The sequence below is a fragment of the Dasypus novemcinctus genome, chromosome 2, assembly GCF_030445035.2.
Source record: "Dasypus novemcinctus isolate mDasNov1 chromosome 2, mDasNov1.1.hap2, whole genome shotgun sequence".
In the NCBI taxonomy this organism is placed as follows: Eukaryota; Metazoa; Chordata; class Mammalia; order Cingulata; family Dasypodidae; genus Dasypus; species Dasypus novemcinctus.
The window spans coordinates 51,417,955-51,443,314 of NC_080674.1; positions in this window are offsets into that span (position 1 = coordinate 51,417,955).

Here is a 25,360-nt window from a genome sequence, read left to right on the forward strand (position 1 = left end):
AATATAATATTGAAATATAAGAAGATAAAGGTTTATTGAAAGTATTCTTTAGAAATCTTCATGATAAATGTAATAATCTAAAAGTGGGTTTATATAGAAGAGGCTGACCTATAAAGAATAGTTCCTAATTTCTTCCCAAAAGAAGTGATTTCATTGGAGTTCAAATCCAAAGGTTTCTCAAAAACAATTATTTGGCAGAAGATTGGTAGAGTCAGTAGATATATAGGTAAGCTGTGGGCTCATTAGTTTGAGAGAACTGGAGAAAGAGACAGATGGGAAGAGCTCACCTAGGCTCAGAGCAAATTTCAAATACTGACCTTGGAAACTAATCTTTTAAAATAGCCCAAATTTTATTGACTATACTGTGAATCAATTTATTGTTGAAAACAATAGAACAATCAGTCAGCTCTATTGTGTGTTAAGCACACAAACTTAACATTTGGGTGTGGTCAGAGAAAAAGACAAAGAGTCCTGACAAAACAACCATTATCCTAAGGTGCTTGTGTGTTTAGCCAAGCCTGCATCCCCAGAAGAACAGCATGAGAGGCTTAAAACTGTGTGTGGGAAATAGACTAATTCAGCCAGTCAATAAACAAGTAAATGAAAATAATAAGCCCTACTGTTGGGATAGGGAACAGTTATCTAAAATGTCCAGTTTAAAGAAATAGAGACAAGAAATGCAAAGAAACAGAAAAGTGTGACCCATGCATTGGAATAAAAGCAGACAGAAGAAACTACTTGAAAATGATCAAATTTTGGATTTAACAGACAAAGCCTGCAAAGTAACATTATAAATATTTCCAAACAAGTGAAGGAAGTCATAATTAAAGAAAATATGGAAGGTATGGTGATAATGTTACATCAAAAATTGAATATCAGTTATGGACTAGAGATGTTAAAAAGAACCAAATAGAAACTCTGGAGTTAAAAAGCACAATAACTTAAATGAAAAGTTCACTAGAGGACTCAGCAGTAGAAATGAATTGGCAGAATAAAGAATTATCATAATTTAAGATGGATTAATAGAGAATACATAATCTGAAGAACAGGGAAGAAGAGAATGAAGAAAATGAACATTACCTTGAAGAAATATGGAAGACTAGTAAGTGTGCCAACCTATGTTTAATAAAAATATCAGAAGGAGAAGAGGGAAAGCAACAGAAAAAATATTTTAAGAAATAATAATTGAAAGCCTCATTTATTGAAAAACAATAATATATGTAGAGAGAGGAAGCTCAATATACTCCAACTATAATTAAACACAGAGAGATCTGCAAACAGGCACATCATAGTAAAAACACTGAAAGCCGAAAACAAGGCAATCTTAAAAGCAGCAAGAAAAATAACTCATTATTTACAAGGGAACCTTAAGATTAATAAGTACTTTTGTTCTCCTTTCTTCTCTTAATTTATTTAAGAAGCAATCATGTAAAACAATATGCATATAATATATTGTTGGGCATATAATGTGTCCTTTTTATAAGAGCAACTCTTTATATGGAAGGATACAAATAGATAAAAAGTAAAGATTTTTCATGCAAAAGAGAAAATAAAAAAGCTGGAGTGTCTATACAAATATCAGAATATCAGACTTATAACAAATAGCTTATTAGATATAGAAAAATATTTTATAATTATAAAATGGTCAGTACATCAGGAAGTTATAACAATTATAAACATATAATCATGTAATAACAAGCACCAAATTATATGAAGCAAAACCAGACAGAATGAGCAGTTCTGAATTCAACAATATTATTTGGTGACTTCCTTATCTCACTTTCAATAATTGACAGAAAAACTAGACAGATCAACAAGGAAATAGAATACTTTAACAACTCTGTGAACCAAACAGATCAATAGACATATGTAAGACACTCCATCCAACAGCAACAGAATATATATTCTTCTCAAGTTCACAAAGAAATTTCTCTGTGATAAACAAGAGATTAGGTCATCAAATAGACTTCAATAAATTTAAAAGGGATAGAAATAACACAATGTAGGTTCTCTAACCATAATGGAATGAAATTAGAAACCTATAGCAGAAATATTTGGGAAACTCACAAAAAATGTGGAAGTTAAAACACTCCTAATTAACCAATGGGAGAATGATGAAGTAAAAAAGAAAAATTAGGAAATATTTTCAGATGAATGAAAATCAAAGCACAACATACCAAAATCCATAGGATTCAGCCAATGTGGCACTCAGAGGGAAATTTATATCTGTAAATTCCTATATTAAGAAGAAAGATCTTAACTCAGCAATCTAAACTTTTACCTCAAGTCACTGGAAATAGAGGAGAGAATTAAACCTAAAACAAGTATAAAAAGAAAAAAATCATTAGAATAAAAACTAATGAAATAGAGAATATGAAAGCAATAGAAAAATCAATGAAACCAAAAGCTGATTTTTGAAAAGGTAAGCAAAATGAACAAAACTTAAGTAGATTGACTAAGAATACAAGAGAGAAGAATCAAATTACTTGATCAGAAATGAAAGAGGGTCCATCACTGACCTGACAGAAATAAAAAGGATTATAAAGGAATTCTATGAAAAGTTGTCCAATAAATTAGATAGATGAAATGGACAAATTCTTTAAAAGACATGAACTACTGGTACTGATTCAAGAGGATGTGGAACATATGAATAGACCTGTTACAAAGAGCCATTGAATTAGTAATCAAAACTTCCCACAAACAAAACGCCAGGTCCAGGTGGCTTTTACTGCTGGATTTACTAAACATTTAAAGATGTTAATGCTTAAAATGTACAAGGTTCCTATTTGGAATGATGGAAATTGATGGTGGTGATGGCAGCACAATATTGTGAACATAATTAAAAGCACTGAAATCTAAATCTGAATGTGGTTAAAGGGGAAAATGTTAGGTGTATATATGGTTATAGAATAAAAACTAAAAGGAAATCCATGGAACTACACTACACAGTGACCCCTAAGTTAAGTAGGTTACTAGAGATAAAGAAAAACATTTCATCAATTTTAACAAATGTTCCACACAAATGCAATATGTTAATAGGGTGGTATATGGGTTTCCTGTATTTTATGTATGATTGTTCTGTAAACCCACAACTTCTCCAATTAAAGGGGAATAAAACACCAGTTCTTCACAATCTCCTGCACAAATCTGAAGAGGGACCACTTCTCAAGACATTATTATCTTGATACCAAAATCAGGTAAAGACATCATAAGAAAATAAAACCTTACATCAATATACCTTATGAATATGGACACAGAACTCCTCAACAAATACTAGCAAACTGAATCCAGCAGGATATATAAAGAATTTTACACCCTAAGCACTTATGATTTATCCCCAAAATGCAAGTTTTGTGTTTTAGTTTGTCACAGGGCTGCAGATGCAAAGTACCAGAAAAAGGTTGGCTTTTATCATGGGGATTTTATTTAGGGTAAAAGCTTACAGTTCTGAGGCTATGAAATGTCCAAATCAAAGCATCATCAGAGATGTTTTCTCCCCAAAGTCAGCTACTGGTAATCCTGATTGTCCTGCCATGTGGCAAAGCAAGGTGGCCACTGATCACTGCTGAGATCCCCACCTTCCTGTCCAGAATCTACTGTCTCCAAGAGCTCAGGTATGGGCAACAAGGCATAGGGCTTGTCTCTTTCTGGGCATCCAGTCTCAATATTGGCTGCTCTGCTTTCTTTCAGAGTGTAGCTGTGGGCTTTCAGGCATATGGCTTCTCTCTTCAACCTTGAGCTGCTCCATGGGATCAGCTTCTTGGGGGTTCCATGCTTAAGCTTTGGCTACTAGAGATTCTTGAGTCCTGTCCCACATGGCAAGATAAAAAAATGGCAACTTCCTTTTTCCCTGCACATCTCTTTCTGTGTGTCTCTGTTTATAAAAGACCCAGGAAGAAGTCAGAGACTCAACCTGAGTCACCCCTCCCTGACACAGTCCAATCCAAAGGGTCTCACACCGAACGGAATGGAATAGTTAAAAAACATCTTTTTGTGTGTGTGTGTGTTGGGGGGGGATGGAGGGGGATTCATAAAAGAATTTCAAACTGTCACAGTTTAACATCCCAAAATTAATTAATGCACCAAATTACCATATCACTGTTAAGTAATATACCTTATCAATTGAATAAAATATACCACACTTGAGCATTTCAATAGATAGAGAAAAAACATTTGATAAATTCCAAGATCATTCCATGATAAAATACAGCAGAAAATAAAACCCAAAAACTAGGAATAGAAGGAAACTTCAATGTGATAAAAGCATGCACAAAAAGCCCAAAGTTAACATTTTGTTTACTGGTGAAAGATTGTTTTCTTTCTCCCTAAGATCAGGAACTAGTCAGTATTTCATTTTCACAATGTCTAGTCAACATTTGCTGAAGGTTCAAACCAGAGAAACTAGACAAGAAAAGGAATAAAAGACATCCAGTTTGGAAAGGAACAAGTAAAACTATTTGTATTAGTATATGACACGAAACTTTATAGAAAATCCTAAATAATCTATTATTAAAGCCATTATAATTAATAATGTGTTTAGAAAGGTATATGGAATCAATATATAAACATTTATTGTATTTTTATATAATTTTGATAATTATATAAAATATATAATTTTGAAATTGAGTAAACAATTCCATTTACAGTAACATCAAAAGAATAAAATATTTAGGAATAAACATGACAAAAGAAATACAAAATTTCTAATGTGAAAACTATAAAACATTGTTGAAATTAATTAAAAGCTATCTAAAAAAATGGAAAACATCCAACTTTAATGGATTGGAAGACAATATTGTAAAATGGCAATACTCTTCAAATTGCTCTGTAGATTCATCATCATGATGCCTATTAGAATCCTAGTTAAGTGATTTGAAGAAATTGAAAAGCTGATTTAAAAATTCATATGGAATTTTAAGGAACACAGATTAACCAGAACAATCTGGATAAAGAGAAAATTGTAGAACTCACGTTTTCTGATAAAAAAATTTATACAGTAATACAAAAAAAAGATAGTGTTGTAGTGGTATAAGAACAGCCACATAGGTCAGTGGACTAGAATTGAAAGTCAAGAAATAAAACCATACACTGATGGTACTGAATTTTGACAAGGGTGACAAAGCAATTGACTAGGAAAGAATGGTCTTTTCCACAAACTGTGCTGGGACCATGGTATACCACATGCAAAAGAATGAATTTGGAGCCTCTTTTCACACCATGTACAAAAATTAACTCAAAATGGATTAAAGACCTAAATGTAAGAGCTCAAGTTCTTAAACTGTTAGAAGAAAATATAGGTGTAAATCTTCAGTACCTTGGGTTGGGCAATGTTCCTAGATTTGACACCAAAAGGAACATAGTTAAATTAAACTTCATTAAAGAAAACAAACAAAAAACTGTTGTATCTCAAAGGACACTATCAAGAAAGTGAAAAGACAACCCAAAGAATGGAAAAATATATTTGTAAATCACATATCTAATAAGGGTCTAGGACCACAGAACATAAAGAATTCTACAACAATAAAAGATAACTAACACAACAATAAAAAGAAAACTCACACAAGTTAAAATGAGCAAAGCATTTGCATAGACATTTCTGCAAGGAAATTTAGCAAGTAAAAATAGTAAATGAAAAGATGCTAAACATCATTAGTCATTAGGGAAATGCAAATCAAATCCTCAATGAGATACTTCTTCACACCCACTAGGATGGCTAAAATAAAAAAGAGACAATAGCAAGTGTTGACAAGCATGTAGATAAATTTGAGCCTTCATGCATTGCTTGTAGGGATATAAAAAGTTGTGGCCACTTTGGATAACAGTTTGGAAGTTGCTCCAAATGTTAAATATAGAGTTCCAAGATGACCCAACAGTTCCATTCCTAGAGAACTGCCCAAGAGAACTGTAAATATATGTCCACTCAGAAACCTGTACGTGTATGTTCACACAGCATTATTTATAGTAGCCCCAAAGTGAAAACAGTCCAAATTTCTATCAACTGATGAACAGATAAACAAAATGTGGTGCATTTATACAATGGAACATTATTATGCAAAAAAAAAAAAAAAAGAAACAAGGTACTATGTGTGCTAAAGCATGGCTGTCCCTGGAAAATACTATAATTTAAAGAAGCTAGTTGCAAAAAGCAACGATACTGTATGATTACTTTTGTATGAAATGTAAAGAATGAGCAAAATCATAGAAAGTAAATTAGTGGTTGACAGAGACTGAAGTAATGGAAGTGAATGTTAATGGGTACAGCATTTTTGGGGGGTGATTAAAATGTTTTGAAATTATAGAGTGGCAATGGTTGCACAACTCTGTGAATGTGGTAATAATCACAGAATTTTATACTTTAAAAAGGTGAATCTTACGGTATGTGAATTATATTGCAATAAATTGTTATAAACAAAATGAATCCATAAATGAACACACTGGATTTGGTGATATGGAAAATTTGGATTTTTTCCTGCAATGAGGTTCTTTACAAAATTATGTTTAGTTGGGGAAAATTCAAGCATTGTACATTTTGTTACAATATGAGCAATATGGTCTTTAAAATTTAAAAGTTAAGTGAAAAATCAAGATAAAATTTTATGCACAGTATAATTCAAGTTTTATAAAAGAAAGTATATCTGTGAGTATTTCTGGGTCTGACTTAAATTGGTGTATTTTAATAAGCGTAGCATAAAATACATTTCAATGTCAATAGTAGTTATTTACAAATGGCAGTGTTAGGAGTGATTATATTCTAGAATTTTTATTTGATAATTTTTATTTGATAATTTTTGAAATTTTCAAATGATCTATAATAAGCATGCATTACTTTTATAATAATAAAGTACACATTATTAAAAGATACATGAAATTTTTACTTTTGATTTTTAGTATATATAATGTGAAGTGAAGGTCCAGTCTAGTGTTTACTTATTTGAGAAATGACATTAATATAAATAAATCAAAATAATTGTTACCTATCATCCAGTTCTCACTCCGCTTATCACTGAATGTGGTTTTGCCAATGCTGATAAAATTTTCAAGCAGATGAACAAGATAACATATGCAACTTCTCAGTGTGCCTTGTGAAAATCCGTTTTAAAAGTGAGGATTTCAGCAATATACTGAATGGCAAGGCAAGGCAAGGCAACTTATAATGCACTCTTAGAGCTAAACTTAATCATATAATTCTCTATGAGGTAATTTTTACAGAGTTCTGTGAACTCCAATGCAGAGTTTATAAAAATGCATTTGTAAATACGTTTTGGTGACCAAATACAGCCTAGTGAGGTATGGCAAAATTCATTGTTGGGAAATAGGATTGAGTTGGAAATTTATAGGAAATTCCGAATGAAGTTCATAATTCTACCCATTACTCATAATGATTACAAAAAACCAGAAGAGGAAGAAACTGGACTTATTAAAAGAAGCATTAAACAAAGCACTAAACAATCTAGGCTTGCAAACTACTGTATCTAGAAGTCGTTTCCCTCTGTGGACCTGCCAGAAAAAACACATAAAAGACTGGAAGATGTTGATGATATTGGCCTTAGAAACAAAATATTCCACCTGGAGCAGTTTTCTCAAAAGTTATTTAAATTTTGTTACTCTGCTTAAAAGTAGTCGTATACTAATAGCTCCAAGGAAGCCTGTAGGTTACACAACATATGACATTCATGTTGGAGCAGAGGCTGAAAGTTTCAAGCAGTTGGTTTTCCTCACTTCCTATTTTTGTTTTCTTTTGATGGCTTAAGTTCTAACTGCATACTTTTTAAAAAAGAAATTCTATAGCACTTAGAGTACATATCAGATATTTAGAAATTTATCATACTTTGTTATATTCTATTCTTTTTAATTAAAGCAAAATATTTTTCTTCCTTTGAAACAAATTTCCTTCAAAGAAAGAACTGTGTGATCCATTTATTATATACATTTGATAAAGATTGTGTTCAGCAATTGTTATGAACTAATTTTGCTGACAATAGTTTCTTATCTAAAAACCTCAGTTTAATTCAATTCAGAATTGCACTTCGGATTACATTAAGCTACATAAGGTAATATCATAGCATATTTTATTTATTTTATGCTCATTCATTCTTCCATCCATCTACTCAACAATCAATATCCAAACAGGCTTTCTTCTCTCTAATCTAGGGTTTGACAAACTTTTCTGTAAATGTCCAGAGAGCAAACATTTTAGGCTTCCTGGACTTTAAGATCTCTGTGCAACAACTCAATTCTGCCATTTTAGCCGGAAAGTAGCCAAGACATTGCACAAATAAATTAATGTGGCTGGGTCCCAATAAAACTTTATTTACAAAAAGAAGCCACCAGCTGGTTTAGGCTGTGGGCCATGATTTGCAGACTCCTGCTCTTGTTCCTCTTCGTCTTCACTTGCAAATTCTCCATGCTTGCATTCTAATCTATTCTAATCACCACATGACAGCAGCTTCTACACATCATTCTGCTCCCTTGCTGATAAATAAATTTCAATAGCATTATTGACAATGCTCTGCCTAGCTAAAAAAAAAAAAAAACTACTTCTACTTTCTCACATTCTGAAACACCTGCTACTGTAACTGAACTTTATTTCCCAAGGTTCAAAAGATATCTTGAACCTTCTCAGTAAATTATATTTACACACGCCATCCTATTGATACTAAATTTTTACCATATTTACTTCCTCAAGAACTACTTCTGTCAAACTTGCATAAAATATTCTTCCCCCATTCACCTTAGCAGGAAGCTGTCTGGCTGTAATAGTTATTTGTATAATTCATTTAGCCATCTCCCATTCCCTCTACTCTATTTTGACGTTTCAACATTTATTAAGCATAATTGTTATTTCTTCCATAGAGAAACCAAAATTTCTGTGGGACAGATGTAGTTTTGTATAAAATGAATAACTTGATAATATTTTACACTTATTTATGATTACCACAATAATATGAGGTCACTGTGTATGTAAATTAAAATTTATCAGTAATCATCATACTTATTTTAATAGTATTTGACCTTATTACCAAGTGTTTATCAAAAGAGCCAATCTTTATGAGCTTGTAAAATATGAATATAAAACGACAGTTAATATACAAGTGAAAAAATCCACCTAGAGCTGTTTTACACTGGATGAAATTTTTTTTTCCTTGAAAGGGGAATAAACCAAGTTTCTATGTGATAGTACTTATTTTATATACTTTTATCTTTAGTGAATATATTGTGGATATCAGAACCAAAAGTTCATCTTTTATGAAAGTCCTATTATTACAGTATTGATTGACATTTAAAATATCAAGTACTTTTTAGGGTCTCTGAAAACATCTATCTCTATGTATTCTATAAAATCATAATTGTTGGAAAAGAAATCTTTGGAAAAACTAGATGTGGCTTAGGCAATCACCTCATCTAAGAAGGACTTCTGGAGTGCTGCTGTGCCAGTCCTATAGGCTGTGTGTCCTCAATGTTCTCCAAATAACTCTATATCTATCTTTGCATATTGATGGTAACAACTATTCGTTTATGTGGCTTTTTCTTCAAATATATAATAAGATCCTTGAGGACAGAGACAGTACCATTTTCATCTCTGCCTGGTGCAGTGCTTGACATGTCATAAACACTAATCAGATTTTGTTGGATTCAAATAAGCACATATAAAAAGATATAGAGATTCAATATGACTTTATTTGCATACTGTTTCAGAATTCTCTCTACATAGTTCCAAAACTCAAGTCTATATTCAAGGGACAAACAGACATAGAAAAATGCACAGTATGATGGGTATGGGGAATGGCAGGAAGAGATGAGATGTGGAGGCACCTTTGGGACTTGGAGTTGCCCTGGATGGTGCTTCAGGGGCAATCACCGGACATTGTTAATCCTCCCAGGGCTCACTGGATGGAATGGGGGAGAGTGTGGGCCATGATGTGGACCAATGACCATGAGGTGCAGAGATACCCAGAGATGTACTTACCAAATGCAATGGATGTGTCATGATGATGGGAGTGAGTGTTGCTGGGGGAGGAAGGGGTGCGGTGGGGGTGGTGGGGTCGAATGGGACCTCATATTTTTTTAATGTAATATTTTTACAAAATCAATAAAAAAAAAAAAGGCAAAGTGGCTGAGGGGAGTCTACAAGGGATGGTCAATAAAAGCTTCATGTACAAAAAAAAAAAAAAAAAAAAAAAAGAAAAATGCACAGTAATGATTCCCTAAAAGGTAAGCATTCATTCTTTCTGATAAGTCAAAGTAAAGTAATTAAAAAGCTTATTACTTTGAATGAGCATTAGCTTGGCAGATAACTGATTTCAAACCCCAGCATTTATGCTAAATATTAGATGTTGCTCTTCCACAATAACAAGTCTATTTTGGTGTTTGTACCTCTTTTTGTAGTAGTTACATAGCCATAATTAAGCCAGACCAATATTCTTTCTTCTGTAAAACTTTCACCCCTCTTGTTTGACTCAGTACAAAATTGATCCCTGCCCTCCAGGCAAGAACAAGATTATTTACCATTACAGTAATGTTAAGTTACATTCAAGTTTTTGCCAAGTTTTAAATTTTCTAATAAAGGAGAAATTACACAATTTTAATTGAAAATACTGAGCTAAATTTCAAAATCAAGATTTATTACAAATGATCTTTAAAGTAAAGGTAAACAAAGTGCTATAACTTAAAAAAAAGAAAATGCTCTTTGGAAACCGGGTATAAATCAGTGAAAGTTTTACAGAAGAAAGAATATTGGGCTGGCTTAATTATGGCTATGTAACATGTCAAGACTTGAATAGTACTTTAGCCAAGAGAATTGCAAGACCGAGGGCTTGGAGGTGGGAAAGTGCAGGGCATGATTAGGAAAGCTGGAGTTGTCCAGTTGGTCCATGGCATTATGGGTATGGTGGTATGGAGGAAGAAGATGAGTGAGAAAACTGGAAAGAAAACTTAGCTAGACAGAAAATGACTCCAGTATCAACCGGAGTAATGAGTTTCAGTTTCTTTTTCTATGTCACAAAATGGTGCCTGGTGGGCAAATTGTATTTGTGATGTTTTAAAAGATAAAGCACAGTGGGAAAGACTAGCTCATCCAGGAGAGACAGAATAAGAACTAGATCTAAGCTAGAAGCATTGAGAATACTACCTGAAAGAACAGAAACAGATTTAAGACATTTGGTGGAGATTTAACTCACATTATTTGGTAATTGCATGGATAGGGAAACTATAATCATATAATGAGTTGAGAGTCAAAGATGAAAAAAACTAAGGCTTGATATTTAACATGAAATTTGTGATATAGAGGAAAAATGTAATATTCAGGAGGTTTTATTGGAAAAGAAGATAAGAAGCATTTTAAATGTTATGAACTTGAATACTGAAAAAAAATAGATGTATTCTTAGTATGTTGATACCAGGTATATAAGAGACTCTCAAAATATTTGAGGAAAGAGTTAATGAATGCATTATGTAAATATTGAAATATCTTAAAGATCTTCAGGGACATAATTAAAAATCTGGAAATTATGGAAATTGGCATCAGATTAAGCAGGGAGGGCTCAACACTCTTACAAAAACGTTGGAGAGAAAGAGCCAAAAGCTTTCCAAGAACCTGCTTGGGGGTCAGCAGATGAAGACAGTGCTTCAGAACTCCCAGGAGGGTGAGGGACAGAAAGATGAATAACCTGAAACAACAAATGTTAGTTACAAACCCCCCATGACAGTCTGGAAGGGCTCCCCTACTCATTGCCAAAATATTAAGCTAGGGTAAAACACCTGGCTCACTGCAGTTGACCAAGAGGGGAACAGACATCTTTCTCCCTGTCAGTGGTTACAAGCGAAAAAGGAGGGGGAGTCAGTGGGCTTTTCAGCAGAACCCACTTTTAATCTTGGCTCTGTCCAGAACAAAACACAGAAAATGGACATATCCTCTTCATGGAAAGGTGCACTGACAAGCCCTATCTTTTGTCTAATCTTGAAATAGCACAGATAAAACTGCTTTTGGTTCTCTCTGTACTTTAATCCTGGGAGAAAATCAGTGCTGCATTAATGAGTCCCAGGCATGATTTTGATAATATTAGCTTAGCAATTATAAAGGCTTAGAATAAGTCAAACCAAATATCAAAGAAAAGTTGTGAGAAAAAATAGGCAAGGGAGAAAAATTGGCCATCAGAGTAAATTCACCAACATATTCAGATATCTAGACATCAGCAAAAAATTACAAAGCATTCTAGAAAACAGGAAGGGATGGCCCACCCAAAGGAAGAAACCAAATATTGTGAAGAAATATAGGATTTACGACAATAAATCAATGATTATCACACAATTCTTCAAAATCAATTTAAAGAATTGAAAGAAAATATGACTAAAGAGGTATAAGATATTAAGATAGTACTGGGTGAATATAAAGACAGTTTGAAAGCCTGTAAGAAAATTAAATGACCTTAAGGATGGAAAGACATGATGGATGAGATTAAAAATGCATTAGAAGCACATAAGAGCAGATTTGAATAGCTCAAAGACAGATTTAGTGATTTTTGAAGACAGAACACCTGAACTGGAAAATTCAGAACAGAAAGAGAACAGATAGAAAAAAATGGAACAGGGTCTCAGAGAATTGAATGACAACATGAAAGGCACAAACATACACATCATCAATGTCCCAGAAGAAGAGCATGGAAAGGGACACAGAGAATATTTAAGGAAATAATGACCCAAAATTTCCCAAGTTTTATGAAAGACATAATTATCAATATCCAAGAAGGACAATGCACCAAAAAAACCCAAAACAGATTAAATCCAAAAATACCTACCCTGAGACACTTACAGTTTGTAATGACAAATATCAGAGATAAAGAGAAGAATCTGAAATTAGCAAGAGAGAAGCAAATCATATACAAGGAAATCTCAACAAAAAAGAGACACAGATTCCAGGTGCTCCTGACAAGAATACAACAGGCATAGAACACATAGCGAATGGACACAGAGAGCAGACAACTGGGGGGGTGGGGCAGGGAAGGGGAGAGAAATACATAAAAAATAAATCTTTGAAAAAAGAAGATTAAGTGCCGACCTCTTATCAGAAACCATGGAGGATAGAAAAGTGTGGCATGATGTATTCAAGGTATTGAAAGAGAGAAACTTCCAGTCAAGATTTCTGTATCCAGCAAAGCTGTCCTTCAAAAATGAGAGTAAGTTCAAAGTCTTCACAAACAAAAACTGATAGAATATGTTATCAAAAGATAAGAATTACAAGAGATTGCTAAAGGGAGTTCTGCTATGTGAAGGGAAAAAACAAGGGCAAGAGACTTGGAGTAGAGTATAGAACTGAAGATTATTAGGAAGGGTAAATTAAAGGGTGAAAAGACAGACAATAGTTTGATATGACAACAGAAAGCCTAAGGACAAAATTGATGAAGTAAATAATGCCTTTACATTAATAACACTGAACTGTTAATGGCTTTAACTCCCTAATCAAAAGACAAAGACTGATAGGCTGGCTTAAAAAATATGAGCCATCCCATCTATAAGTTGTGTATAAGAGATTCACCTCAGACAGAAGGACACAGCTAAGTTAAAAGTGGAATGGTGGAAAAAGATATTCCATGAATATAGTAACCAAAAAAGAGCTGAAATAGCAATATTAATATCAGACAAAATTGATTTTAAATTTTAAAACTGTTGTAAGGGGATGAAGAAAGTTATTATATATTATTAAAAGGGGCAATTACCCAGAAGAAAATACTATACTAAATATTTATATACCTAACCTGAGTGCCCCAAGATACAAGAGGAACACACTGGCAAAGCTGAAGGGAGAAATAGATATCTCTAGAATAATAGTTTGAGACTTCAATACACCACTCTCAGTATTGGATAGAACATCTGGGCAGAGGATAAGAAAACAAAGAGCTTGAATAATATGATAAATGAACTAGACCTAATAGACATACAGAGCACTGCACTCCAAAAGAGCAGGATATACATTCTTTACAAGTGCCCATGGATCCTTCTCCAAGAAGACCATATATGGGTCATAAGGCAAGTATAATAAAATTTAAAAGATTGAACTTATACAAAACACTTTCTCTGATTATAATGGAATGAAGCTGGGAATGAATAATGGACAGAAAAAGGGAGAATTCATGAATATCTAGAGATTAAGCCACATACTCTTAAATAATCAGTGGATCAAAGAAGAGATTACAGGTGGTTTTGGCAAATATATTGAGACAAATGAAAATGAGAATACAACATATCAAAAACTATGGGATACTGCAAAGCAGTGCTGAGAAGGAAATTTATAGCCCTCAATGCTTACATTATAAAAGAAGGAAGAGCTAAAATTCAAGAACTAATAGCACACCTGGAGGAACTACTAAAAAAACAGCAAACTAATCCCAAACCAAGTCTAGAGGAAAGAAATAGCAGATCATAGCAGAAATTGTGACGGCTTGCTCGGTCGGTAGAGGTGGGGTCTGGCTGCAGACGAGGGGTCGGTCCAGCTCTGGACGAGGGGTCGGTCCCGCTTGGGACAAGGGGTCGGTCCTACTTGGGACGAGGGGTCGTTCTGGCAGCAGACGAGGGATCGGTCTCACAGGGGTTGCGCGGTTTGGCTGACGGGGTCGCCCAGCGAAGCCGGCGACGAAGGGGACGCCCGGAGAAGCAGGCGACGAACTGGGGACAAGGGAGGCCAGGCCCTTGTCGGGGGCTCTCAGGACTGGAGGGCGCACGGCAGAAGAACTACCGCGGAGACAAGGTAAACACGCAAGTCCACTTTATTGAGGGAGAGGCAACAGTTTTATAGGGGCTGGGGAAGGCTGATTGGTCGAAGCCACGCCCTGTTCTGATTGGTTGCCGGCGAAAGGTCAGTGGGAGGTACTGGACGGGGGAGGGGTGGTGATTAGGGATTGGCTGTTGCTGGGGGAAGTGGCAGGGTTTAGTGATTGGTGGCTGCTGTTGCTGGGGTAGAGGGCAGACTGGAGTTTCCCGCCCACGCCTGGCTGTTGCTGCTGTGGGGGGGGGGGAGGGAAAAGGGCAGACTGGATTTTTCCGCCCACGCCTGGCTGTTGCTGCTGTTGGGGGAGGGGAAAAGGGCAGACTGGAATTTTCTGCCCTGCGCCTGCGCAGGGAGAAAGAAGAAGAAGGGTGCCACCCCACAGGCATCGTGTGGCGCCATCCGGGAGGAGGGGCGGCCGCGGAAGCATGGCTGCCGAGAAGGGGAGACCCGAGGGCACTCTGCACCCATGCCGAGCTTCCTTCAGGGGTGGCGGTGGGCCCGACCAACCACCCTATTATGGGGGCAGCGGTTTGGAATAGGCCTACCGCGGCTGCCGCCCCTCGCCAGGCCAGCAAACCACACTTCAGCCCAAGGGGTGACCGCAAGAAATAATGGAATCAAGAACAAAAACACAATAGAGAGAATAAACAAAACATTAAGTTGAGTATTTGAGAAGATCAACAAAATTGACAAACCCTTAGGTAGACTGACAAAGAAAAGTAGAGAAAATACACAAATAAATAAAATCAGAGAAGAGAGATGGGACATTACCACTGACTCCACAGAAATAAGAGATTATAAGAGAATTCTATGAATTACTGTATACCAAAAAACCTAGACAATGTAGACAAGATGGTCAAATTCCTAGAAACACCCAAACTACCTACACAGACTTTAGAAGATTTAGAAGACCTCAGCAAACCAATTCCAAATGAAGAGTTTGAAACAGTCATTAATAGTCTCCCAAAGATGAAAACCTCAGGACCAGATGGCTTCACAGGTGAATTCTATCTACTATTCAGTGAAGATCTAATACCAATTTTGCTCAAGTTCTTCCAAAAACTTGCACAGGAAAGAATGTTACCAAACTCATTCTATAAGGCCAATATTACCCCAATGCCAAAACTAGGTAAAGATACTATGAAAAAAAAGAAAAGTATTGACTAATATCTGTAATCAATATAGATGCAAAAATCCATAAAAAAATACTTGCAAACTGAATCCAAAGGGGGTACTAAAGGAATTATACACCACAATCAAGTGCATTTTATCCCAGGTATGCAAGGGTGGTTTATACAAGAAAATCAATTAGTGTAATAAGCTGATGTGGGCTATGGGTGGAAGGCTCTTTGTCTCTTCAGAAATAACTAAGCTGTTTGACTTGTGTCTCTTCAGAAATAACTAAGTTGTTTGACTTGTGGGTGTGAAACGGTAAGAGGCTGCAGTCCTGCTCTTAGGGACCAGCAGGCTCCAGTCCCAGGAAATGTTTAACAAAGCAAGGGCTATAAACTTTAAGTATTTAGGGGAAATGCAAAAACCAAGGCTTATCTAAAATGTCTGGAGTCCTTGCTAAAAGCTTACCTAAGATGTGGAAGAGATATATGCTAATTGAAGCCTATTGAGAACTGAAACAAAGGGACCTTTGGCCTTTCCTCTCTGTATAAAAGACGTTTGAAAATCTTGTTCGGGGCTCGGGATTCAAACAGAAAGCTCCCGAGTCCGGCCGGGCGTCAATAAACCATTTTTCCTTCTCAAAATCATTCCTGAGTCCTGGCCTCTCTATTCTCAAATAATTGAACTTCTCTTAAATTCCACAACATTAATGGCGACCACGAAGGGACAATAAATGAAGGCCAGAGACGGTAGCATTTTGCTGCCCCTTCCAAATCCCCGAGGAAGCCGGGAGGACGCGGGTGAACCCCAAATCTGGGCGCCCCTGGATTAAATTTAATCCAGAAAAGATGTGGGCTCCACCAGAATCTTCCCGACAAAATCAAGGGGCAATGGAAGGTCTGAAGAGAAAGATTCTGGGAACGAAAAAGAGCTCCGAACAGGGAAGAAGGTAAGACTCCCCGGGTGAGCAGAGTCTGGAAGGCCCTAGCTTTAATTGCTAGGAAGGGGAGGCTGATCACCTCCCGAGAGAACCCTAGTAGCCCCAGAAGGCTGGGGGGAAGCCGTTCTCTCTAGGCTTGGGAAAAGGAGGAAAACCGGGGAAAAGCCCTGGTGTTTTGGGTTTGTCTAACTGCATGTTAGAATCTGGTACTGGTCTTATATCCACTAAAGGAGTGGAGTCTCGATTTTAATAGGAAGGGTATTTATAGGTTCGAGTCCTAATATCCTGGAAATTGATCTAGATTAAGGAAAACAAAACTTGGTTACAGGAAAATGGATCGGCTTTTCTGGTGGAGCTTGGTCTGGGTGTAAAGTTTAAACAGTGAAAAAGTCTAGCTGAAATCTTTTGTTATGGTGCTAATTTGTGAATGAATTTGCTTTATACCAAATGTTAAGTGTTCTGAGGTTTGTGATGGCTGTGGGGGCAGCCGTGGTGAAAATAAATATATAAACTTGTGAGTCAGATTAGTGACCTTTGTGCTTCTGTCTGTGTCAGCTCAATGTTAGTGTTGGAGTTGTGTCCTTACATGAAGTAGAATTACAGCTGAGCTGGAGCCCTCCCTTGCCATTGGCAAGGGGGTGAAATGATTCTGGGGCAAAAGCTGAGGAGTCTGGATGTTTGCGGAGTCTAGATGTTTGTGCATGTTCTGGTGTCTTGTCTCTGGTCTGGCCCTTTGCCGGGGCTTGGAGGCCATCTGTGTCCGAGCCAAGCACCCAAGTCTGTTGGGAATGTCCCAGTCAGGGCGGCTGGGTTCCTGGGAGAGTTGCCAAATTTGAGTAAGTTCTGTCTGCCCATTTTGGCTGAAAGCTGGAAAGGGGGGAGCGGCTTGCCCCTTTCCAGTGAGTCCACCCTTCTATTCATAAGCCGCATTCCTGTTTGTTGTGCACCCGACTGCCTGGAAGGGGGGGAAGTGAAGGAGGTGAAAAGCAGAATCAGAATAAATGCAGTAAAGTTCCCTGCTTAGGGTGTCAAAGCCAAAATACGTTTGCATTCTGCTCAGGTTCTTAGAAGGTATTGTAGTAACCTTAAGTAAGAGAATGTGTTCTGTGAAGGTAAACTTTGTATTAAGGGTATAAATAATTATAAAAGTTTTACAAAGCATTGTTTAAGGTATTTAAGTGGCTAATTGCAGAAAGTCATTATTTAACAAAACTGAATTGATAATAATAATAATAAAAGGCAATTTTATAACAAACTTATTCGGCAGCCAATCTCCCCTGCCAACTTGCTTCCAAAAAAACTGTTTCTGGTATTACATGCTACTAAGTATTTAAAGTGAAGAAAAGTTCATTATTTTAACAAACTTGGTTAGTATTAATGGCAATTATATGTTGTAAGAAGTTTGCCTGGTAACTTAGTATGTGGGATATATGGAATGTGTTTTTATTGTTAAGGAAACAGAAGATGATTTTGTCCTAAGATAAAATGATTGATTACTGGAAAGAGTAGAGTGTGGGACAGAACCTGAATGAATACTGAAAGTGTAGAAGGTTTGTGGAAGGGAAATTTTTATGATTAAATTGAGTAAGATCAATATACAAAGAAAATATTTTATCAATAGCTTCTTGTGCTTTAACCTCATCATATCCTCAATGTTTGAAGAAGAGTTCTTTTAAAAGAACATTTTATGTTCTCGAAATCAAATCCTGAAAAGTAGCCTTTTATTTCAAACCAACTGCAAGAGATTTATTCTTTCACTTTAAAGGAAAAATTAAAGTAATGGTTAAGTTCATTTAATATGTTATAAGTTGAATGAAAGGTATTTAAAGGTGTTATAAAATTAATAGGTTTTAAAAAATTAATAAAAACTGTAACTAAGAGTTAAAATCATTTATAAATGCATTTATATTGTAAAACAGTGGAAAGACAATAACTGAGATTATAGCTGGGTGAATTTAGCCTGAAACTATTATTTAAGTGTAAATTCTACACTAACCTTTCCTTTGTTTATGGTTACTTCAAGCCTAACCTCACCCTTTGCCTTTGCCTATGGTTATTTCATAATTGAGAAGAGCTGGGACATCACTGTCTCCTCTTCTGGTATTAGTAACCCTTTCTCTCATGAATTCAAGTGTAAACTAAATAAATGGCTGCCTGATAGAATAAGGTTAAATGGCCACTGGAGTTTTATTATCTCCAAAATCAAAAGGGGGGTGGAGGGGGAGAAGTCTCCTGCCTTGACGGTCAGTGTTCCTAAGAGTGGCAATTCATGAGAGAAAGCAGTCTGTCTCCCTGAGGCTTCAAATAGCCTCAGTAAATATATATAAAATTAATCTTGTTACTTATCCAAAATTCTGCTAATTTCAAAGTAAAATATAAAGTTCTAAAACAAAATGGTGCTAAGGCATTGAGAACATTTTGGTTATTACAATCCATTAAGTAAGAAAGAAAATTCTTGTGGTAAACTGCATGGTCATAGTGCAAATTAAGAAGAGTTTCAAAAGTCTTTGAAAAGTTTAAAGTAACTAAAGTCATGTTGTTGTGCCAAACTATTCATGTCTGCCTATTTGCTCAAATTGTTGAGGTTAAATATGCAGTTATATTTATAAATATTCTTAAAGCCCAAATTGAACTAAGCAGGATGAGAAAGTCATAGAAATCTGATTATGGAAACAATTGGGAAAGGGCCTCCTCTTTGCAAGAGCTTTTAAGGCAAGACTAGGTGTGGCAGATTAAACCTATCTACTAGGCTAGGGAATTAAGAATCAGTTTGCCTGGTAATTTCCCAGTTTAAACCTTTGTCAGCCATAAATTGAAAAAAACAAAACAAAACAAAACAAAACAAAGATTAGGTTAATTTTCACAGAAGAAAAATGTTGATGTAACCCGGCGGCCTGCTGCCTCAGTCTCCCACTCCCGGGTTGGACAGCAGTGGAGGAGACCAGTTTAGGCCAGTCCTATGGGCAGTGGAAGGATGCCCAAGAAGGAGCTAACTAAGTCGGTGCCATTTCAGCACTAAATTCTATTCCTTATTTGACAAAGGGGGGGAGCAGGTAAAAACTAAAATGGTTGGAATGTGATAGAAGAAGCAGTTAAATCAAACTTTTGCGTGGGAAAGTTAAATCTCAGCTGTAACTTCTGAAGTATCCAATCTATGGAAAAACAGGAAGAGCTTGCATGCTAGGCTTAGGGGTATAAATTGTGTCATTTTTCTTTGTTCGGGGCACCAGCCATATCTGGCTCTGCGCCCCTTCTTGCAAGATTGAGAATAAAGTATTTTCTTCTCCACAATCTGGTGAGCCTTATTTTCTTCCAGAAGATTTCTTTCCAACAAAATAAGGTAATTAGTGGCTCTATTAACAAATTTCAGTAAGTAAAGGAAAGTCCATAAAAACTATGGAGAGATCTTTCCTGGGTTATGATTTTAAAAAATTAAGTAATTGTGTAATGTGTTTTGAAACCTGGAAGTCAGTATGCATGTGCTTTAAAACCTGGTAGTCAGTTATGCTTTTAAATTAATAATTTTCATAACTTAAAGAAAAGAAGTTTTTAGCTTCCTGTAAGGGAAAAAGAGAACATTCCTTGCATAAACTATTATGGTTTCAATTTTATTTAACTTGAGTGTAATCTCCCATAGTTAATTTATAAACTAAATTAACATATGTACAAAATCTTTACAGTAATGAAAATTGTAAGTGAAAATTGTAAGTTCACATTGGTGAAATTAGGCTAAAGGGAAAAGATTGTAGATATGCTCTCTTAAATAAAGAGTAAATTTCTTTCATTGGTAATTGTAATTTAGTAAGTTTATTTAAACATGAGGTGTCTAGTCAATGCGGTTATAGTCAATTATAAAGAGTTTGTAAAACATCTTCCAAACTGAAAATGTTTAAATAGTTCTAGTTGTAGAAGTCATTGTTAACTAAAGAAACTATTGGTAGCAGAAATAACTTCATGATAATAAACCTGTCTGAAGGCCACTGCAAAATACACATTTAAGTAAATGGTAATAAAAAGTTGTCTTGATTCTATTGGAAATATTCTGTTTTCATTCTAACAATGAAAAATAATATTTTTCCTCTATTACTAAAGTAAAGTACCTACTGTTATCTTCATAGTAAAATTGTGTAAGTAAATAGTCATTTGATATATGTATTGCGTTAAGTTGTTTAAAATATATATAAAACAAGGAATAAACTTTAACATTGTCAAACTCTTGTGCATTCGAACCAGGCCTTGTATACATTACAGGTGGCCTCTCCATGTGAGTTATTGGCTAGGCTGGTCACTGACCCCTCAATTAAAAATATGTGCTATATCAGTCTCTGGTTCTGCTCCTGAAGTTGATGGAAACTATATTGCAGTTTCAAGCTCCTGCAGCCAATAATGACTCGGTACAGCCAAGTGTACAATGGATATCGCTTCCAGACTGGCACTGTTCTATGGTGCCAGAGAGCGCTATGCACCAGGCTAGTAGAATACTGGAAAATCTCTGGAATACTGGAAGGATGCTGCAACTTGCTCACTGCGTTGAAGAACATGCTAAGTGGAGCCATGATACCAGGAGACTGTAAGTAAAACTTAAACACAATTGGCATTATGGCCTGCTTTCATGGAGAGATAACATGTAAAGTATTACAAACCTGAAACTCAAAACTAATAATGGCAACTCTGAATCCTTATGCATTAAGTAATACATTAGTTAATATTAAGTGCTGTACTTTTATCCTGTACTAAATATATGCCTAATAATTGTAATGTTATCTTTTCTATTTTGGATCAAGTGCAGAAGTATATTAGACATGTTAAATTCCTGGTAAAATCATTTTCTAAACAGTTAATAACATGTCTATAGAATAAGGTGGCAGTCTCAGCCAGTCTCAAGTTAGCAAAAGTGAGGCTTGCTTGCTGATGGTGAGTCACCTATTGAACAAGTCAAAATTGCTAGAAATTGTACAATGAAAACCAAGGTGTAAAAATCTTTATTCTGTAGTTCTGATCACTCCCACAGGTGAAAACTAAGAGTATTTCCAAATTAGTGTTCTAATCCTGCGTGAAGCCAGTTGCCCAAGGAGTGCCAGTTCACCAGGAGCATCTGACAGAGCGAATGAGTGTCAATCATTGAACAGCTTGGAATGTGTCTTCAGACAAAGCTAAGTGTCTGTTGCAATTTCTCTCTAAAGATGGATAACTTAAAAAAGAATATATGCTGTTCCCACCAGCTTTTAAGGAGTGCCATCTTTATAGGCACCTAACCTTGTCTACCTCTGTAATCCAATGTGTCCTCTTTTAAAAAAACGGGTATTCCAAATTTTTAATTAAGTTTGTTTCTTTCAGAGTGAACATCTTATTAACCATATGAAAACTTCATCCAACTTCGTACAGAATGCCAGATCCATCTTCCTCCAGTTAGAATAAATTAAGAGTTTTACACCTTATTAGGCAATGACTACAGCCCATGGCCAGCAGGAAGCAGTTACAGAAAAGAGATCGTCTCCCTTCAGCACCCCTTTTAAATTAAAGGTGTAAACTCTTTAAGAGTAAAAGAAAAGTAATAGATGGATCTGGAACCTGACTGGAAATCCACGTGAGTGCCAGTGGCAGCAGAATAACTGCGGGAGGCCCCTGCCCAAGATTCTGCTGTCCAGAATGAAAAGTTCTAAACTTCTAAAAACGGTCCTGGATGCTGTACTAAAGACTGATAAATAATCAGTCAAGACAACAAACAGCCATCCACCTCATAGCTCCAACAATAATTATGCCAAAGCTTAGCAAGTTAATCTTTGGCAGAAAGGGGGGAATGATGTGGGCTATGGGTGGAAGGCTCTTTGTCTCTTCAGAAATAACTAAGCTGTTTGACTTGTGTCTCTTCAGAAATAACTAAGTTGTTTGACTTGTGGGTGTGAAACGGTAAGAGGCTGCAGTCCTGCTCTTAGGGACCAGCAGGCTCCAGTCCCAGGAAATGTTTAACAAAGCAAGGGCTATAAACTTTAAGTATTTAGGGGAAATGCAAAAACCAAGGCTTATCTAAAATGTCTGGAGTCCTTGCTAAAAGCTTACCTAAGATGTGGAAGAGATATATGCTAATTGAAGCCTATTGAGAACTGAAACAAAGGGACCTTTGGCCTTTCCTCTCTGTATAAAAGACGTTTGAAAATCTTGTTCGGGGCTCGGGATTCAAACAGAAAGCTCCCGAGTCCGGCCGGCCGTCAATAAACCATTTTTCCTTCTCAAAATCATTCCTGAGTCCTGGCCTCTCTATTCTCAAATAATTGAACTTCTCTTAAATTCCACAACAAAGCCACATTGATAAATTGAAGAAGAAAAATCACATGATCTTCTTGATGAATGTACAAAAGGCATTTGACAAAATTCAGCAACCTTTCTTGATAAAAACACTCCAAAAGATAGGAAGAGAAGGAAACTCTCTCAATATGGTAACATTGAAAAATGTTCACATATGAAAAAACTACAGTTAGCATTGTATTCAATGTTGAAAGACTGAAAGCTTGCCTGTTGAAATCAGGAAAAAGATAAGGATGCCCACTTTTTTGGTCAGCCAAAGGGGTGCTGATGCAAAATATGAGGAGTCTGTTGGCTTTTATAAAAATGTATTTATTTGGTATAGAAGCATATAGTTAGCAGGTCATAAAGTGTATGTTACTTCCCTCACCAAAGTCTGTTGCCATGTGTTGGAGCAAGATGGCTGCTGACATCTGCAAGGGTTCAGCTTTTTTCCTTCACCTAAAGGTCCATGGTCCCAGCTTCTTTTAATATCAGCTGTAGCCTGGGATAAGTCTCATCCCTCTTCCAGGACTCATTTCTCTCCAGGCTTGGATGCTCTGCTCTCAACAAGGCCAGCTGTACACTATCAGACTAAAGCCTTGTCTCTTTTCCTGGGGTCTCTGCAGTGTCTAATAGAGTCTTCCCTCCTTTCTCACATATGTGCTTCTTTGTGTTCTTACTTCCTGGGCTCCAGAATCAAAAGTCCAGTAGTTCCTGTGCCTTGTGATTTCCTCTGTCAGTCCCCACCCACTCAATGTCCTACTGATGTGGCCCAATCAAAACCCTAATCATAATTTAATCAAGTAAATGTGCAACCTCTGAATTCAATACAATCTAAGGATATCACTTGCCTGGAGGAGCAGATAAGTCTACAAATACAATCAGTTTTTATTTTTGGAATTCATAAATAATACCAAACTACTACATTCTGCCCTCTGAATTCCAAAAAGAGATTACAATATTAAGAAAACAATAACAACACCTTAAATTAGTAACAATGCTAAATTCAGAACCATAGCACAATCAGTTTAAAGAAACAGAGTTTTTCTTGGGGCAAAGTCCCACCTGGATAAACATCTTTGAAACTTACAGAACAACTTATCTGCTTCCAATACACAAATGGACAGACAAAGGATAAACTTTTGCATTACCATTGAGAGAAATTGGGAGGGAAACATGAGTCATGGGTCCTCTACAGTTCAGTAAACCTGCAGGGTATACTCCATTTGATATTAAAGTCTGAGAATAATTCTTAGGAAGATGGTTTCTTCTCCCTTGGGCTTCATAGGAACCCACCCTTTCCACAGGTTGTCCAACAGCCATTTTCTTGGTTCCAGCCTCATCAAGCATCTGTGTGTTGACCAAGATCCAGACCTCATTTTCCAAGAGCACTGGGGAGATGGTCACACTTTACCCAATCTTTGGGTTAGAATCTTAACACCACTCGTACAGTGAAGTGAAGACCACATCCTCCCTAAGCTTTGGCATACAGGTCCAACCCTCTAAAAGCAATGAGTTGGTGACCTGGCCTTCCTCAGTCCTTGGGTGACAGGTTCACCCTCTCAGACCTATGGGTTGTTAACCTTAACATCCCTATTCCTAGGGGAATGTGTTCCCCCCACTCTTTATCCTGGAACAGCAAAACTCCCCCCAGGCATTGGGTGGAAACATCCACCACTCTTCAATTGCTGGGGCAAACTCACATAATCAGTATCTATTTTTAAAATTCATAAGTAATACAAATTGCTACACCCACTGTCACCATTATTATTCAATATTGTGCCAGAAACTCTAGCTAGAGCAATTAGGCTAGATAAAGAAATAAAAGACACTCAAATAAGAAAGGAAGAAGTAAAACGGTCACTATTTGCTGATGATATGATCCTATATCTAGAAAATCCTGAAATATCCACAACAAATTTACTAGAATTAATAGACTAGTTCAGCAAAGTGGTGGGATACCAGATTAATATGCAAAATCAATAATGTTTCTATACACTACTGAGGTGCAATCTGAGGAGGAAATGAGAAAAATATTCCATTTATAGTAGTGACTAAGACAATGCAATATTTAGGAATTAACTTAACCCAGGAGATGAAGGACCCGTCTTTAGAAAACTACAAAATATTGCTAAAAGAAATGGAAGTAGACTTAATTAAATGGAAGGATATTCCATGTTCATGGATTGGAAGACTAATATCATTAAGATCTCAATTCTACCCAAAGTGATATAAAGATTCAATGCAATACCAATAAAAAT